The sequence below is a fragment of the Lithobates pipiens genome, unplaced genomic scaffold (assembly GCF_037356315.1).
Source record: "Lithobates pipiens isolate NorthernLeopardFrog02 unplaced genomic scaffold, aLitPip1_a1.2 Scaffold_16, whole genome shotgun sequence".
Classification (NCBI taxonomy): domain Eukaryota; kingdom Metazoa; phylum Chordata; class Amphibia; order Anura; family Ranidae; genus Lithobates; species Lithobates pipiens.
Genome location: NW_027507748.1, coordinates 402676881 through 402694525, shown reverse-complemented (window position 1 = coordinate 402694525; position 17645 = coordinate 402676881). Strand labels below are relative to the sequence as shown.

The 17645-nt window shown below is 42.7% G+C and overlaps 1 protein-coding gene across 3 annotated transcripts in view; it reads left to right on the top strand.

The window, feature by feature from the left end:
- The window catches only part of ZZEF1 (zinc finger ZZ-type and EF-hand domain containing 1), a 424884-nt gene that overhangs the window by 392943 nt on the left and 14296 nt on the right, over positions 1–17645 (top strand). The gene's annotated exons all lie outside the window — the stretch shown is intronic.

Sequence of the window (17645 nt, the reverse complement as noted above, 5' to 3'; positions counted from 1 at the left end):
CATGACATTTTGCCTTCTTTTTTCTCAGCCTCATTCGGCGGAAGAGAGACGACTGCTTTCTTTGGATGTTGTCCAGGCAGTCAAGGTTTATTTGTGTAGATCTGCAGAGACCAAAATGACCCAAGAAGGTGCAGGCAGCTTTCAAAGCTTCCGTTGCCAATTGGGTCCATCAATTGGTCATTCAGGCCTACGGTCTGAAACATAAAGCTCCTCCCTTTAGGGTGAGAGCTCATTCTACCAGAGATGTAGGAACCTCCTGGGCTTTTCGCCATCAGGTATCTGTGGCTCAGATTTGTAAGGCTGCTACCTGGTCTTCAGTGCATACATTCACAAAATGTTATCAAGTGGATGTTCGAGCAGCCGAGGATTCGGCTTTCGGCCTCGGTGTAGTGTGGGCTGCCATATATGCCAAGTTCTGATGACTATTGTTTGGCAGGGTTTCTCCCTCCCCTCAAGGCTATTGCTCTGGGATGTCCCAGCAGGTAATGAATATTAGCCTGACTCTGTGTCCCATGATGTATGGAAAAAAAAAATAGGATTTTTACATCATACTTACCTGTAAAATCATTTTCTTTGAGTACATCCTGGGACACAGGTCCCTCCCCTCTTTTTTGAGAATTCAGTGCTTGCTACACAACTGAAGTGCTCCCTGTATGGGAGGGGGTTATATAGGGGATCACTTCCTGTGCAAAGACCGTTAGTCTACCAGGGTCCGTTCACCGGAAGATGAAGTATAACCCAGCAGGTAATGAATATTAGCCTGACTCTGTGTCCCATGATGTACAAAAAATAATAATTTTACATATAAGTATTGCGTAAAAATCCTATTTTTTCCAGTTTGTGATTAATTTGCTTGGTTGTGGATTTCTCTTCTTCCAGAGTGTGGTTTTGCAGTTTAGCCTGTCCAAGACAGGTATTCACCAAGGTGATGACTCCTGTTTAATCCTTCCAGATAGTGGAATATCTAGACAACCTCCTGCTTAGGAGACAATTGGTGCAGGTTCTGACAGATAATGTAGTGCTCTGTTCCCAAACTTAGATCTTCACTCAAGGAGTCCTCTTCATGGGAGACCTGGGGCTGAAGGTAGCCTCCTTTCAGGCAGTGTAATTGCTCACTGTAGGCCTCCATATAACATCTGTTATCATGGTGCGAGTCAGTCTAGTCCTTAGACTGATTTGTCTGGCACCAAAGACCTGGTTGGCCATGGCAAGGTTCAGAAGTCATGCTCTGTAGTCAGGAAAGTCATTCCTTCCAGCATTCTGGAAGGTACTTATAACTGATGGTAGCCTGTAGGGCTAGGGAGGAGTCCTGGACACTTTGTAGGTACAGGGGGCTTGGATCTCAGAGATATCCTGACTCTTAATCAGCATTCTGGAACTTCAGGTGATTTGGTTGTCCCTGCAATGCTTGTTCTTTTATCTTAACGGGGTTGTAAAGTCAGAAAGTTTTTTTATCTTAATACATTCTATGCATTAACATAAAAAGCTTTTTGTGTGCAGCAGCCGCCCTGACACCCCCTATTACTTACCTGAGGGCTCTCTCCGTCCAATGTCTCAGATTCTCCTCCTGATTGACTGAGACACAGCAGCAGTGCGATTGGCTCCAGCTGCTTTCATTCAAAGTCAGCTAGCCAATCGGGGGAGAAGGGGTGGGGCTGGGTCAGGGCTCCGTGTCTGAATGGACACAGGGAGCTGTGACTCGGCTCAGGTGTCTCCATAGCAAGCTGCTTGCTGTAGGTCACTGAACAGGAGGGAGGGGCCAGCACCACAGACGGACCAGAGAAGAGGAGGATCTGGGCTTCTCTGTACAAATCCACTGCAACAGAGCAGTTAAGTATAACATGTTTGTTATTTTTATGGGGGAAAAAACAAGTCTTTACAATCACTTTAAAGGTCATCCAATCCAGTGTCATCAGTGGCACCTCAGCAGTGGCATGCATCAATCGTCAAGGAGGAACCAAAAGTCTTGTCACTTCAAGATAGGGAATATTGATATTTTATTATTATACAGGGTTTATATAGCACCAATGGTTTACGCGTGGCTTTACAACTTGAGGGTAGAAAGTACAAATATAATACACTTTAATACATTAGGAATCAGAGGGCCCTGCTCCTTAGAGGTTACAATCGAAGAGGGAACCTTAAGAGATAATTGTGGGTGATGTGCTGATGGAGAAAGTAAATGTACAGTTAGGTGGGGGGCAGATAGGCTTCTCTGAAGAGATGAGCTGTCAGGGATTGTCTGAATTGGACAAAGTAGGAGAAAGCTAGACAGATTGAGGTAGAGCATTCTACAGGATGGGAGAGGCTCTGGAGAAGTCCTGAAGGTGAGCCTGGGATGAAGTGACAGGGGAGTTAGAGAGCAGGAGGTCTTGGGAGGAGCAAAGAGAACGAACGGTTAGGTTGGTATTTTGAGACTAGGTTAGCAATGTAGCTGGGGCCCAGGTTGTAACTGTCTTTGTAAATTGTTGTTAGTATCTTGAATTGAATTTGTTGGTTGAGTGGCAGCCTATGGAGGGATTGGCAGTCTATGGAGGGATTCACAGAGTGTTATTGCAGATGCTGAGCGGTTTGTGAGGTGGATGAGCTTGGCAGCAGCATTCATATTGGACTGAAGTGGGAATTGCCTATTTAGAGGTAAGCCAATGAGGAGGGAGTTGCAGTAGTCAAGGCAAGAGATGACCAGGGAGTGGATTAGAAGCTTTGAGGTGACATTGGTTAGGAAGGGGCATATCTTGGAGATGTTGCAGAGGTTGGGTTGGCAAATTTTGCATAGCGATAGGATGTGGGCCCGAAAGGTTAGTTCAGAGTCCAGGATTACACCTAGTACCTTGGCGTGGGGAGACAAGTTGATAGTTGAGCCATTGATGTTGACATTGAAATCAGGGGAAGGGGCACCTGGGGGAGGAAATATCATGAGATCGGCTTTGGATAGGTTGAGTTTGAGAAAAAGATGTGACATCCATGCTGATATGTCTGCTAGCAAGTTGGTGATGCGTGAGGAGACAAATGGAGAGAGCTCCATGTGTTTAGGTTAATTAATCTGAACACATGGAGAGCGTCGTCATGTGACTGGTGTGGCGGTGAACAGGGATACTGACTGGTGACAGTTTCTTAGCATTGCCAGCTATATCTGCAGTTAGTACTGATATCACTGGCAAACAATCTAAACAAAAATTGCTAAGAATATTCCCCACCGATCCCAGCGCACACAGAAACAAAAGATGATATAATTTGCAAGCTGCTATCATACACAAGATAAATCATAAAAATTATATAGTATATAGCCCTCGTGAATCTATTGTCCAATATATACCATATTGACAGCGCTAAAACAACAAAACAATCATTCTTAAGAGGGTAGAAGCCCCATGGTTTACAACAAAAACCACAGTAATGTCCTTAAAAAGTCCCACACATCTGAGGATGGGATTTTAGTTGAAACACCAAAATGATGGAAAACAGAAAGAAAAGTCCATCTCCAAGAAAAGACCACCAGTGCAGAAAGAGCTTGTTAGCCGGTGACACCCCTTATGGTAAAGCACTCACCAGAACCCAATGGGTTAACAGGCACCTCTTTATAAATAGTCTTTCACTGGTATTCCTCTGTACCCAATTCCTGTGTCCTCATAGATTTTTCGGATTTAATACTTCACTCCCAGCAGCAAGTTCACATATAGAAAACAGCAAAAAGAGGTTCCATAGTGCAAACTGCTTTATTCTTTAAAAAATTTGTGCGCATATACATCATACGTACATAATCAATAAAAATTCATTCACAGAGATGTAACCACTAGAACAACCGGATTTGTCTCACCGCGGCTCCGGGCGTCTTAGATCGAATGCAGGCTCGGCTTCCACGGCGGGTCCCGGGCAATCGTACAAATCGACCGCTCTGTAGTTACGAATAGCTGCTTGGTCACGCCCATACGCGTTTCGTCATCACGTCTTCATCTGTGGGCGTGGCCAAGCAGTGCAGCTAATCCGATTAAATATGAATAGGGGCGGAGAGGTGGCTCATGGGCATTCCCACGTCCAGCCCCCTAGACACACTCACTCCCACCCAATGCGGAAATGAAAAGGCCACGTCGTGCAAGCCATCGCCATGACAACATGCCTAAATGTACACTGTTCGCAAAAAAACTTTCGTTTCTCACGAGTACGTCCCTGTGGGTAAAATTTGTTCACACAAACCTTCGTTTCTCATGAGAACAGTATTAATTCATTAAATCACCGAACAGCATACATTAAGTGAGCAGGTTATCTCATTATTCCAGGAAATCACCATTATCATACTAAAATAATAATATAATAATAAATTTACATCATTATTACCTAAAATACCCATTATCATACCAAAATAATAAATATTGTCAATATTGCAGGTATCCATCTTAGAAAAATGCATTGAGATAAAAGGCACATATATCTCAAATCTATATATACCACCAATATGTATGCAGAGCAAAATGCATTACATTCAATAAAATATTAAATAATTCTCCACACTATCTTAATCAATAGTCTTGTCTGATAGATTAATAATTATCATTTTTTATTAATCTATCAGACAAGACTATTGATTAAGATAGTGTGGAGAATTATTTAATATTTTATTGAATGTAATGCATTTTGCTCTGCATACATATTGGTGGTATATATAGATTTGAGATATATGTGCCTTTTATCTCAATGCATTTTTCTAAGATGGATACCTGCAATATTGACAATATTTATTATTTTGGTATGATAATGGGTATTTTAGGTAATAATGATGTAAATTTATTATTATATTATTATTTTAGTATGATAATGGTGATTTCCTGGAATAATGAGATAACCTGCTCACTTAATGTATGCTGTTCGGTGATTTAATGAATTAATACTGTTCTCATGAGAAACGAAGGTTTGTGTGAACAAATTTTACCCACAGGGACGTACTCGTGAGAAACGAAAGTTTTTTTGCGAACAGTGTACATTTAGGCATGTTGTCATGGCGATGGCTTGCACGACGTGGCCTTTTCATTTCCGCATTGGGTGGGAGTGAGTGTGTCTAGGGGGCTGGACGTGGGAATGCCCATGAGCCACCTCTCCGCCCCTATTCATATTTAATCGGATTAGCTGCACTGCTTGGCCACGCCCACAGATGAAGACGTGATGACGAAACGCGTATGGGCGTGACCAAGCAGCTATTCGTAACTACAGAGCGGTCGATTTGTACGATTGCCCGGGACCCGCCGTGGAAGCCGAGCCTGCATTCGATCTAAGACGCCCGGAGCCGCGGTGAGACAAATCCGGTTGTTCTAGTGGTTACATCTCTGTGAATGAATTTTTATTGATTATGTACGTATGGTGTATATGCGCACAAATTTTTTAAAGAATAAAGCAGTTTGCACTATGGAACCTCTTTTTGCTGTTTTCTATATGTGAACTTGCTGCTGGGAGTGAAGTATTAAATCCGAAAAATCTATGAGGACACAGGAATTGGGTACAGAGGAATACCAGTGAAAGACTATTTATAAAGAGGTGCCTGTTAACCCATTGGGTTCTGGTGAGTGCTTTACCATAAGGGGTGTCACCGGCTAACAAGCTCTTTCTGCACTGGTGGTCTTTTCTTGGAGATGGACTTTTCTTTCTGTTTTCCATCATTTTGGTGTTTCAACTAAAATCCCATCCTCAGATGTGTGGGACTTTTTAAGGACATTACTGTGGTTTTTGTTGTAAACCATGGGGCTTCTACCCTCTTAAGAATGATTGTTTTGTTGTTTTATATCTGCAGTTACAGACAACTTTAAAGGTCCTGGGGAGACCTTTTTTTTTCCCCCTGAGCTTGGTGAGACTACTGTTTAGTGGTCACAGGGATCTGGTAAGCAGGCAATCAATCACTTGGGTATGGAGCTGGACGCACTTTATATGAAGGATTTTTTCACGATTTCCTCCTCTGTAGCTTATCTCTATCCACAAGGATCAATGTTGCCTCCTTGTCATTTATGGACTTGAATCTCAATGGGACTCTGCTTTTAGTTTTCTTTCACTTAATAAATTGACTAATATTTTCATTAGTTTTAAGTGATACTAAAGGAGTGGTGAGATAGGTAAGATGAGAACCAGCGAAGAGTACAGCCACAGAGGGTATGGTCCACTGTGTCAAAGGCAGTGTAGAGGTCCAGGAGAAAGTATTCCGGAAAAGTATCTGTTGGTTTCAGCCGTTAGTAGCTCATTTGTGAGTTTAAGGAGAGCAGTTTCCATGGAGTTTTGAGGGCGAAATCCGGACTGAAGGGGATTAAGAAGTTTGTTCATGGTCAAATGGTCGTTCAGTCGGTTGTAGACCAGTTTTTTAAGAAGTTTGGGAGGAGAAGTAGGGAGATGGGGCATAGGTTGTTAAGATTAGTGGGGTCTTGTGAGGGCTTTTTAAGTATGGGGGTGACTAGTGCATGTTTTAGAAAGTTTGTGAAGATTCTACAAGAGAGGGAGAGGTTGAAAATGTGAGCTGGTGTGTAGAATCGAGTCAGAGGGTGAGCATAGCATTTGCAAGGGAGCAGGATCCAGGGGGCAGGTGGTTAGATGAGTGTTAGATAAGTTTATCAACCTCGTTGATACTAGCAGGGTTGAATGAGGGAAGTAATGCTTGTATCTGTGGGCATGGGATGTTGAGTGGGGGAGGTTTCTGCGCAGTGCAGATCTCCTCATGAATTGTATCAATCTTATTTTTAAAGTGATTGGTGATCTCCTGGGCAGTGAGTGAATTAGAGGGTGGAAGACAGAGTAGTGTGTTAAAAGTTGAGAAGAGTTGATGTGGACTGTATGAGAAGGTGTACATGAGTGTGATAAAATAGGTCTGTTTGGCAGTTTGCAGGCAGGAATAGTATTAGGAGGGCAGATTTATATTGTTTGAAGTTTTCCTGGAACTTAGTCTTATGCCACAGACACTCAAGAGTGCAGCTACATTTCTGAGACTTCTGGTTTCGTCTGTTTGCCAGGGTTGTAGCAGTCGGGGCCTGATTCTGCATATAGTGAGGGGGGCAAGCGAAACCAAAGTGGCTAGGTTGGGGCAGGACAGGGGTGAGATTTTAGTAGTGGTAATGTTAACAGGGATGTTAACATTACCATTGAAGTCACTGAAAGTAATTGTGGGGATTTCATCAAGGAGGGTTGATACTGGTCCAGGGGGCCGGTAGTTGACTGCAATTCTTAGAGAAATAGGAGAGATAAGACTAATGCAATGTGCCTCAAAAGAAGAGAGTGTTAGAGGGGGAAGTGGGTGAAGTACCTGATTGGTGCTGCTTGGGGCTATAAGGCTTCCCACTCCACCTCCCTTCCATCCACTTGGTCTTAGTCCAGAGAAGGCCACCATGGGAAAGGGAAGCAGGAGAAGTATTATCTGATTCATGAAGCCAGGTTTCGGTAATGGCAAGTAGGTTAAAGGAATTTGTGATAAAGAGGTTGTGGAGGGCAGTGAGTTTGTTACAGACAGATCATGCGTTCCAGAGGGCATATGAGAAGGGGAGGCTGTTTTTGGGAAGAAGAAGAATAGAGACTAAGTTCTGTGGGTTGTGACTGCTGCCAGAGGGTGTAGCGAGATGGGAGCATTGGGCAAAGACAGATGATGGAGGCCCAGGGTTTGGGGATATGTCACCAGAGGTTAGGAGAAGCAGGAGGGTGAGGGAGGTAATGGAGGAGTGTGATTTATATGAAGATGCATGCCTCAGATTACTGAAGGTTTTATCAGTATATGGATGTTGAATGAGCAAGAGTTGGTAGGAGCCGTAATAGGGAGAGGATAAAAGGCAGGGTGAAATGTATAAGCAGTGGGGTAGGTAAGAGTTTGACAGAGGACACAACTGTCAGAAGGAGTGGTAGAGAGTGCATGTTAGAGTGGAAGGAGAGCTGAATAGAGAGACAGGGTCACCTGCAGCTTGAAATGGCAAGTAGATCCCAGTTTCATTTAAAGGTGGAAGATATGGTTGAGCTGACACATATCTGTGGAGGGACAGATAAATGTTCAGATGAGGCAGAGCTTGAAGTGTATATCACTTGTAGAAAGAATCACTTAGCGAAAGAAACCTCAAGGATAGAAGCCCCTGCAACGTGCTCCCCCAGCAACTATGAATTAGTACAGATAGTACAGCGGATCCTTTCCTGAGCAGGCCAATTGGCAGACTGACTTTTCAGCTGGCAGTGTCCAGACCTGGGGCAGTGGTCCCTAGACCCGGAAGTGTTCCAGGAACTCTGTCACAGGTGAAGGATGCTGGTTGTGGACCATTTTGGAAATTTAGGAAGTCAACTCCTGCAGCGTCTCTCGCCAAACATGAAAGGTATGCTTCACTTGGCTGTGAGATGGAAATTTCACCCCAGGAAATTCTAATTGGAACTAATCCTGGCATTGTAAATGGGCCAGGACCAGCATTTGGTCCCTACTATATTAACAACTTAGCCCCGGTAGATTTGGCTACATATTTTTGGTAATAATAATCGCAATGAGCGTATATTGGTTTGTGCAAAAGTTATAGCATCTACAAAATAGGGGAAAGATTGGAATTTTAATTTTTTTTTTTTTTTTTTTTTTTTTTTTTACTAGTTATCTCGGTGATCAGTGATTTTTATCGGGACTGCAACATTATGGCAGACAGATTGGACGCTTTTTGGGGCCATTGGCATTTATACAGCGATCAATTCTTCTCCAATCACTCTCCTCGCACCTGACAGCACAGAGATCTGTCTGTTTACATTGACAGATCTCCGTTCTGTCTCTGGATTCTGTCTCTGGATCTGTCATCACGACCACCGGGCACACGCTCCAACATCGCGCATGCACCCCCTAGTGGTCAAAAGGCGAACCAATGTACAGTTACGTCGTTTCGCCCAGGGGAGCCAGCCTGCCGCAGTGCAACTGCAGGTCGGGAAGGGGTTAAACAATTCAGCACTGGTAAAAATGTTATGCTTTTCTAAGTACCCCAGCTGGAAATATATGGCCCCTTCAACAATTTTCCTGACAATGTGTGTGTGTATATATTATAAAATACACGCACGCCAGCACTTGTATATCAATGTCCATTAAATAGTCCTATGCAATCACGTCCAAGTGTCTTGCAGTATGCCCTTCTTCACTTGTACACTCTTAATACCTCCCAAAGTGTAACTAAAAAACACAACTAAATAGCGTAGTATGCCACAAAACCCTGAACTTAGAGCGTAACTCCACTTTTGTTGAAAAAAAAAAAAACATTCCCCTCTGGGTGAGCTATGTACATTAAAGGGATTTTAACAAACGTTGTTGCAGATTCCTACCTTTTGTTATTCTGAAGAAGTCATGGCTCCTCTGTGCTGAGTGAGTCTAATGGGAGCGGTTTCATAATTATCAACCAGCTGCTGCCGCTGTGGCGCTCTGAGGAAAATTGCTGGGTCTGCATCCCTATAGAAGTGATTTCCATTTGGCAGTATGTGATCAGAAATAACATTTTTGTTGCAAGGGATGCTAAAAATTTGACTTGTATCTTAGTGTAGACTTCTGAGAAAATCAGCGAGCCAATCACACAAGCAGGAAATGTTTCTGGGGGGTGTTCTGTACACATTTGGCATACAGAACACCTCCAGGTAGTCATATCGCGTTGCATTTTACTGAAAATTACAGCAGCTGCAGATTGAAAAGGAATTGACATTTTTAATAACATTTAATTACAATATGACTTGTATATATTATATTATATATATATATTGTATATATTATATTATATATTGTATATTGCAATTGTATATGCTATAAAAAAAATGTTTCCAATTGAAAGTGGAATTGCCTTTTAATGTATTAAATCATATATAATTATGCTCACATAAACCATGACCAAAAGTGCAAAATTCCACTGCTCACTATGCAAACCACTCTTGCCTCATGTGCCATGTTCCACATGCAGATATACTCTTACCAGAACTTATTGCCCTTCCATCTCAGAACTAAACATAACCCTTCTCCACATTTTTCCTTAGTACTGGGCAATATTTTGCAATATTCCCATAAAATACAAAAAGGCAAAGACTATAATGCAATAAATTCATAAAAAATGTATTAAATAAAAAGGTGCTCACATATATGTAAAAGGCTGAAACAGTATCCAAGATGTTCCCTGCACGTTCGATATTTTTTTTTTCCAGAGCTACTGGCTTTCCATTTGATCAAAACTTTTTTGCTGGTCTTCCATGTAGCTTCCTCTGTGCACTCCCTTTTTCTCAGGGGGGGTCTGAATTTGGCTCTCTCAGCACTTCAAAACCACCTTTTAAACTGATCAGGAATATTTCCCTTTCCAATATCACTCACAAGGTTACCTCTATTTTTGATATTACCTCTGCAAGGTGATTGTCTGGACTTGCAGCCATATTTGTAAAGAACCCCTTTTCTGGTCCTATACAAGAAGGTGGTTTGAAAGCCGAAAACCTTATTCCTACAAGGGTAGCTTTGGCCTTTCAGCTCAACTAGGACATTGTTCATCCTGTTCAGCTTCAGCTCATCAGAAAGAGATCTCCCATCATTACCTGGATGTAGTGAGTGTTGTGTGAGCTTACCTTACAACCACTCTTTACATTAGGTCTAACTTTTTCCTAATGGTCTTAGCAAGGGTAAACCTGCTTTACCATTTCCCAATGACGCAGACAAACCATATTTCATGCATAAAAATGAAAGCTTTAAAGGAAAAGTCCAGGCAAAACCTAACTAACGCTAAACCTGCACTGTGCCACATTCTAAGCCTAACCTATCTAACCCTGTAAAGAAAAACTCTCTGTACTTACCTATTCTGCACCGGATCCAGGCCGGTCTCCAGCGAGTAGATGCTGTGTGCATGGGAGGACCAACAATGGCTGTGAAATGAATAGGAAGTGACATCACCCATAGACTTACTATGGGGGCTTCTGTTTTTCAATGCCGCACCTGCACCCATCTATACAGCGATGCAACGGCTGACCGCTGATGCTGGGACTGGATCGGCTGCAGAATAGTTAAGTACAGTGATTTTTGCTTTACAGAGTTAGATTAGGTTTTAGATCAGGTTTAGCGTTAGGATTTGCCTGGCTCAATGACCAGGCCATTTTTTGTTATACGGCACTGCGTCGCTTTAACTGACAATTGCGCTGTCGTGCGATGTTCTATCCGAACAAACTTGACGTCCTTTTTTATTCCCCCACAGCAGAGCTTTCTTTTGGTGGTATTTGATCACCTCTGCGTTTATTTTTTGCGCTATAAACAGAAGACTGACAATTTTGAAATGCTAGGGGGCGATCAAGGGGTTAACTGTGTTCCCTAGTGTGTGTTTTCTAACTGTAGGGGGGATGGGACGGACTAGGGGAGGAGAGAGATCGGTGTTCATACTTAGTATGAACACATGATGTGTCTACTCTCCCCTGAGAGAACCAGGATGTGGGTGTTTACACCCACATCCCAGTTCTCACTCTCACAAGCGATTGCGGGTGCCCGGTAGTCCTCACGCCTGCTGGGCACACGCTGTGGGTGCGCGCCTCCTACAGTATCTTAACCACTTGCTGACCAGCCGCTGCAGTTATACTGTGGCAGAATGGCACAGCTGGATGAAACAACGTTATGCAACGTCGCTTCGTCCTGTGGCACTAGGGGCGCACGCTCGCCCCCCCCGAGCTGGTGCAAGTGCCCCGCGATTGCCGCTGACACACAGAGAACCAGGATCTGTGTGTGTAAACACACAGTTTCCGGTTCTCTGAGGGGAGAACAGAGAATATTGACTGTTCATACAGTGTATGAACAGCGATCTGTCATCTCCCCTGCACAGTCCCTTCCCCACTTCAGTTAGAACACACACTAGGGAACACAACCCCTTGATCGCCCCCTAGTATTAACCCCTTTACTAATCAATGCATTTTTATAGAATTGATCGTTTTATCAATGCCAATGGCCCAAAAAATGTGTCAAAATTGTCCGTTGTGTCTACCATAATGTCGTACTCCCGATAAAAATCACAGATCGCCGCCATTACTAGTAAAACAAAAAAAAGAAAAAGAATAATAAAAATGCCATAAAACTATCCCCTATTTTGTAGACACTAACTTTTGCGCAAACTAACCAATATACGCTTAATACGTTTTTTTTTTTTTTCTCAAAAATATGTAGAAGAATACATATTGGCCTAAAATGAGGAATTTTATGTATTTTTGGGGGATATTTATTATAGCAAAAAAGTCAAAAATAATGCGACCGCGCAATTGTCAGTTAAAGCGACACACTGCCGAATCACAAAACGTGCTCTGGTCAGGAAGGGGGTAAAACAGGGCTGAATCGCTTAAAGGGCAGATTAAAAGGCAGCTTGCCCAGGGGAGCAACACTGCGGCGGCCGGTCGGGAACCAGTTAACAATCATGTTTCATAAAAATTTGTTTGGATTAATCAGATAAAAGCCTCAAAGTTTAGTGTATAATTTAGTTAATATATAAAGTTTAAGAAAAGGCAATTTATTCTCAAATAATCTATATGCAGTGGTAATATATATATATATATATATATATATATATATATATATATATATATATATATATATATATATATATATAGGAAACAAAATCTCTAATCCACTCTGAGAATAAAAGACAAGAGATGTACGGTGGAGATATAAAAAAAGTCGACATAACCCTGTTAAAATGTCAGATTTCTGTGTTGTAAAAAAATGACACAGATGAACAATTTCAGAACTTTTCCCACCTTTAATGTGACCTATAAACTGTATAACTCAGTTGGACAACAAACTGAAAACTTTTAGGAGGAGGGAAGTAAAAACAAAAAAATGAAATATCATGGTTGCATAAGTGTGCACACCCTTAAAGTGGTTTTAAACCCATTACAACCACTTTAACCTACAGGTAAGCCTAGATTAAGGCTTACCTGTAGGTGCAAAAAATATCTCCCAAACCTAAAAGGTTTAGGAGGTATTTGCAGAAATAGCGTCACCGATGTCCACGGTGCATGCGCACTGAGCGTCCCATTTCTAACTGATCATGCCGTTAGTGGCGACACCAGCGCACATGTGCGGGAATGACATCATCGTGGCTCCAGCCAGTCAGAGCACCAGAGCCATGATACCCGGAAGTCACTCCAGGATAGATGGCGTCGGAGGAGGCTAACGAGGGCTGATGCAGGCGCTTAGATCTCTCTCAGGTAAGTAATTCATAATGAGCTAGTAGCTCATTATTCCTCCTTGCAGGGTGTATTTTTTTTTTTTTAGACACTTTACTTGCTCTTTAAATGAATACTTTGAAGCACCTTTTGATTTTAATACAGCACTCAGTCTTTTTGGGTATGAGTGTATCAGCATGGCACATCTTGATTTTGCAATATTTGCCCACTCTTCTTTGCAAAAACACTGTCAGATTGTGAGGGCATCTCCTGTGCACAGCCCTCTTCAGATCACCCCAGAGATTTTCAATTGGATTCAGGCCTGGGCTTTGGCTGGGCCATGCCAAAACTTTAATCATCTTCTGGTAAAGCCGTTTCTTTGTTGATTTTGATGTATGCTTTGGGTCACTGTCATGCTGAAAGATGAAGTTCCTCTTCATATTCAGCTTGCTAGCAGAAAGCCTGAAGGTTTTGTGCCAATATTGACTGTTATTTGGAACAGTTTCCTCTACCTTGACTAAGGCCCCTGTTGCAGCTGAAGAAAAACATCCCCAAAGTATGATGCTGCCACCACCATGCTTCACTGTGGATAGGGGGGTGTTCTTTTGGTGATGCACAGTGTTGTTTTTGGGCAAAACATATCTTTTGGACTTAAGGCCAAAAAACTCAACCTTGGTTTTCATCAGACCATAACACATTTTCCCACATTGAAGAGAAAAAGAATTTCTGGATGGCCGCACATCAAAAAAGGCATCTTTATTGGCAAACTATTAAAATCCAAGTACAGTCACCTCATAAAAATAGGGAAAACGGGACACATAGCTAATGTGTTTCACGCCCCATCATGGCGCTTATTCATAGCTCAGCGATGAATAAGCGCCATAATGGGGCATGAAACACATTAGCTATTTGTCCCGTTTTGCCTATTTTTATGAGGTGACTGTACTTGGATTTTAATAGTTTGCCAATAAAGATGCCTTTTTTTGATGTGCGACCATCCAGGAATTCTTTCTCCTCAATCTTGAGCAGAGCCAGTACCTGTGAGTTCCATTAGGCTGAGCACTTTATTGTGGATCTGGACATGCCTTTGAGAGATTTCAGATGTGTTTTTGCATAATTTAGCCAGGCTTGGATGTTTTTCTTCATAAGAAAAGGCTTCCATCTTGCCCACTCTACTCCATACCCCAGACATATAAAGAATACGGGAGATTGTTGTCTTATGTACCACGCAGCAAGTACTTGCCAGATATTCCTGCAGTTCCTTTAATGCTGTAGGCCTCTTGGCAGCCTCCCTGACTAAGTTGTTTTTTCATCTTTTCATCAATTTTGGAGGGACGTCCAGTTCTTGGTAATGTCACTGTTGTGCCGTATTTCATTGATGATGACGACTGTCTTCACTGTGTTCCATGGTATATCTAGTGCCTTGGAAATTCTTTTGTACCCTTCTCCTGACTTTTTGACTTAAACTTTAACTATGAGACCCTCTGATACTTTGGTAGCTCTCTGCAGACCATGGCGTTTGCTGTAGAATGCGACTAGGAAAATGTCAGGAAAGACCTACTAGAACAGCGGAACTTTGTGGGGTTAATCAGAGGCATTTTAAATAATGGCAGATGTGTACGGACTCCTATTTAACTTGAGTTTGAATGTGATTGCTTGATTCTGAACACAGCTACATCCCCAGTTATAAGAGGGTGTAGACTATTATGCAACCATATTATTTTATTTTTTATTTCCTCCCCCCCCCCCCCCCTTAGGATTTCAGTTTCTTTTTCAATTGAGTTGTACAGTTTATAGGTCACATTAAGGCCCCTTTCACACGGGGCGGATCCGTAATGATCCGCCCCATGATGATCTGCTTGCTCAGCTGGGATCACTCTGTTTATCCCCGCTGAGCCAGCAGATGACAGGGCGGTCCCTGCACACCTGTGCAGGGACTGCCCTTTCAGATCTCCGCTTTCCTCTATGGGGGATCGGATGAACACAGACCATCTGTCTGTGTTCATCCGATCTGCGCTGCAGACCGATAGAAAAATAGGATTTTCCTCCGTCTGCAGAATCTGACAATTGCGGAGATGGACGATATCGAAGTGTCTGTGGATGTTCATCCACAGACACCTGCTATCCCATAGGAATGCAAACGGCTGGATGAAATACGGACATACGGTCCACATGTGTGAAAGGGGCCTAAAGATGGCAAAAGTTCTGTTAGGATTCATCTTTTGTCTATTTTTTTTAAATCACAGAAACCTGGCATTTTAACAGGTGTGTGTAGACTTATTATTTCTACTGTATTATACTATTAGAGATTTAATCTGGTACATATAATCAAACTCAGGTCAAAATTTTTATTTAAATAAAAAAAAAGGCCTAAAACATTGCAGATTTTCAGACAGGACTGTAAAATAATATTCATTACAGACTCCCTTGTCATAGGCAGTTGGCTTGATGCATCCTATCTGCGCCTGCTGTCACTTATGCTGGCCATGCACTAACAAATATGTCCTTCAAAAATTTTAAGAATGTTCATTCGATTTTCTTATCGTTAGTGGGGTCAAATCAATGGTAGTTTTCAACCACTTGACAGGAAAATTCAAAGAATTTTCTCGAGCGAACAAATTATCGGATGGTATATGTGGTTTTTGTTTAGAAATGACATTCATTTTAAAATTGAATGTTAAAAGCAAGAAACAAGACAGTAGCAGCAGCAAGCTTCATAAAACAAAAACAGAAAATCACTACTATATGGGTTTCATTTTTACTGTGAAACCGTGTATGTAATAATATAACATGTATGTGTACCGTATATACTCGAGTATAGGCCGACCCGAATATAAGCCGAGGCCCCCAATTTACCCCCAAAAAAACTGGCAAACTTATTGACTCGTGTATAAGCCGAGGGTGAGACATGCCTGTCCATCCCTGTGTGTGTGTCCGTCCATCCCTGTGTGTCCGTCCATCCCTGTGTGTCCGTCCATCCCTGTGTGTCCGTCCATCCCTGTGTGTCCGTCCATCCATCCCTGTGTGTGTGTGTGTCCATCCATCCATCCATCCCTGTGTGTGTGTGTCTCCATCCATCCATCCATCCATCCCTGTGTGTGTGTGTGTGTGTGTGTGTGTGTGTGTGTGTGTGTCCAGCCTACCTGTGTCCCGAGCCTTTGTCCCGAGCCTCCGTCCCGTGCCTTGCCTCCTTGCCTCCGTCCCGTGCCGTGCCTTGCCGCCGTGCCTTGCCTCCATCCCGTCCCGTGCCGTGCCGTGCCGTGCCTTGCCTTGCCTCCGTCCCGTGCCCTCTTCGTCGGCGCCTCGGCGGCCATTGTAAAATTCAAAAGCTGCGCCGCCGCCGCCGCCTGTGATAGGCAGAACACTGAATTTCCCAGCAGCCTGTGTTCCGCCTATCACGGACATCGTATCATCCTCGTCCGTAGTACGAGGATGATACGATGTCCGTGATAGGCGGAACACAGGCTGCTGGGAAATTCAGTGTTCCGCCTATCACAGGCGAAGGCGGAGCCGGAGGCGCGGCTTTTGAATTATAGAATGGCCGCTGTCTGTCTGCTCGACACGCTGATCGAGCGGGCAGACAGCGATGACTCGAGTATAAGCCGAGGGGGGCACTTTCAGCCTCAAAAAAGAGGCTGAAAATCTCGGCTTATACTCGAGTATATACGGTATATATATATATATATATATATATATATATATATATATATATAATTTATTATTTTTTTTTTTTTTTACTGGGAGTCAGATATTAAGCTATATGAAGGGTAGAGGGGGGGATATAAATATTTTTGTGTTAAAGTAGTACTAAAGGCAGAGTCTGTTTTTTTTTTTCATGGATATCATCCTTTTAATTCTACTGCACAATACTTGAAAACCTTTACTTTAAATGTAAGTGTAATACCTTGTATTACCTCCAGTCTATCGGCCACCAGCTTCTCTGGGTTCAGATGCTGATCTTCCCTGCACAGAGCCCTTAAGTTTGTTTAGAAAAAAAAAAGTTACTATAATTTTGTCATACGTACCTGCTCTGTGGAGTGGTTTTGCACAGAGCAGCCCTGATTTTCCTCTTCTGGGGCCCCCCACCAGTGCCTCCGGTGACTCCTGCCTTCATAGTGCTGCCTTTTAGAATCTCACTCCCTTCTCTTGCCTACTTCTACTTTGCACGAGGCATTGCTCCTCACACATTCACATGTTCTCAGGCACTTACTGACATTTATGGATGGCGTACTGAGCTGTATGTGCTTTGCACTGTATTTTCTGAAATGTAAATGGCTAATGCATTCTATATGCAAGCCAACTAATTGGTTGACCAACTAATCAATTATGAAAATAGTTAACTGATAATTTCAGAATAGTTTGTCGATTAGCTGTTTCAGCCCTACAACTGTGCTCCATCTTTTCTTGTAAAAGCACACTGCTAGATCAGCAAGTGCTTCTTAGGCTTTTCGGCATAAGGCTATAGCTTTGTAGATTTACAAGGCTGCTACCTGATCTTCTGTTCACATGTTCTCCAAGCT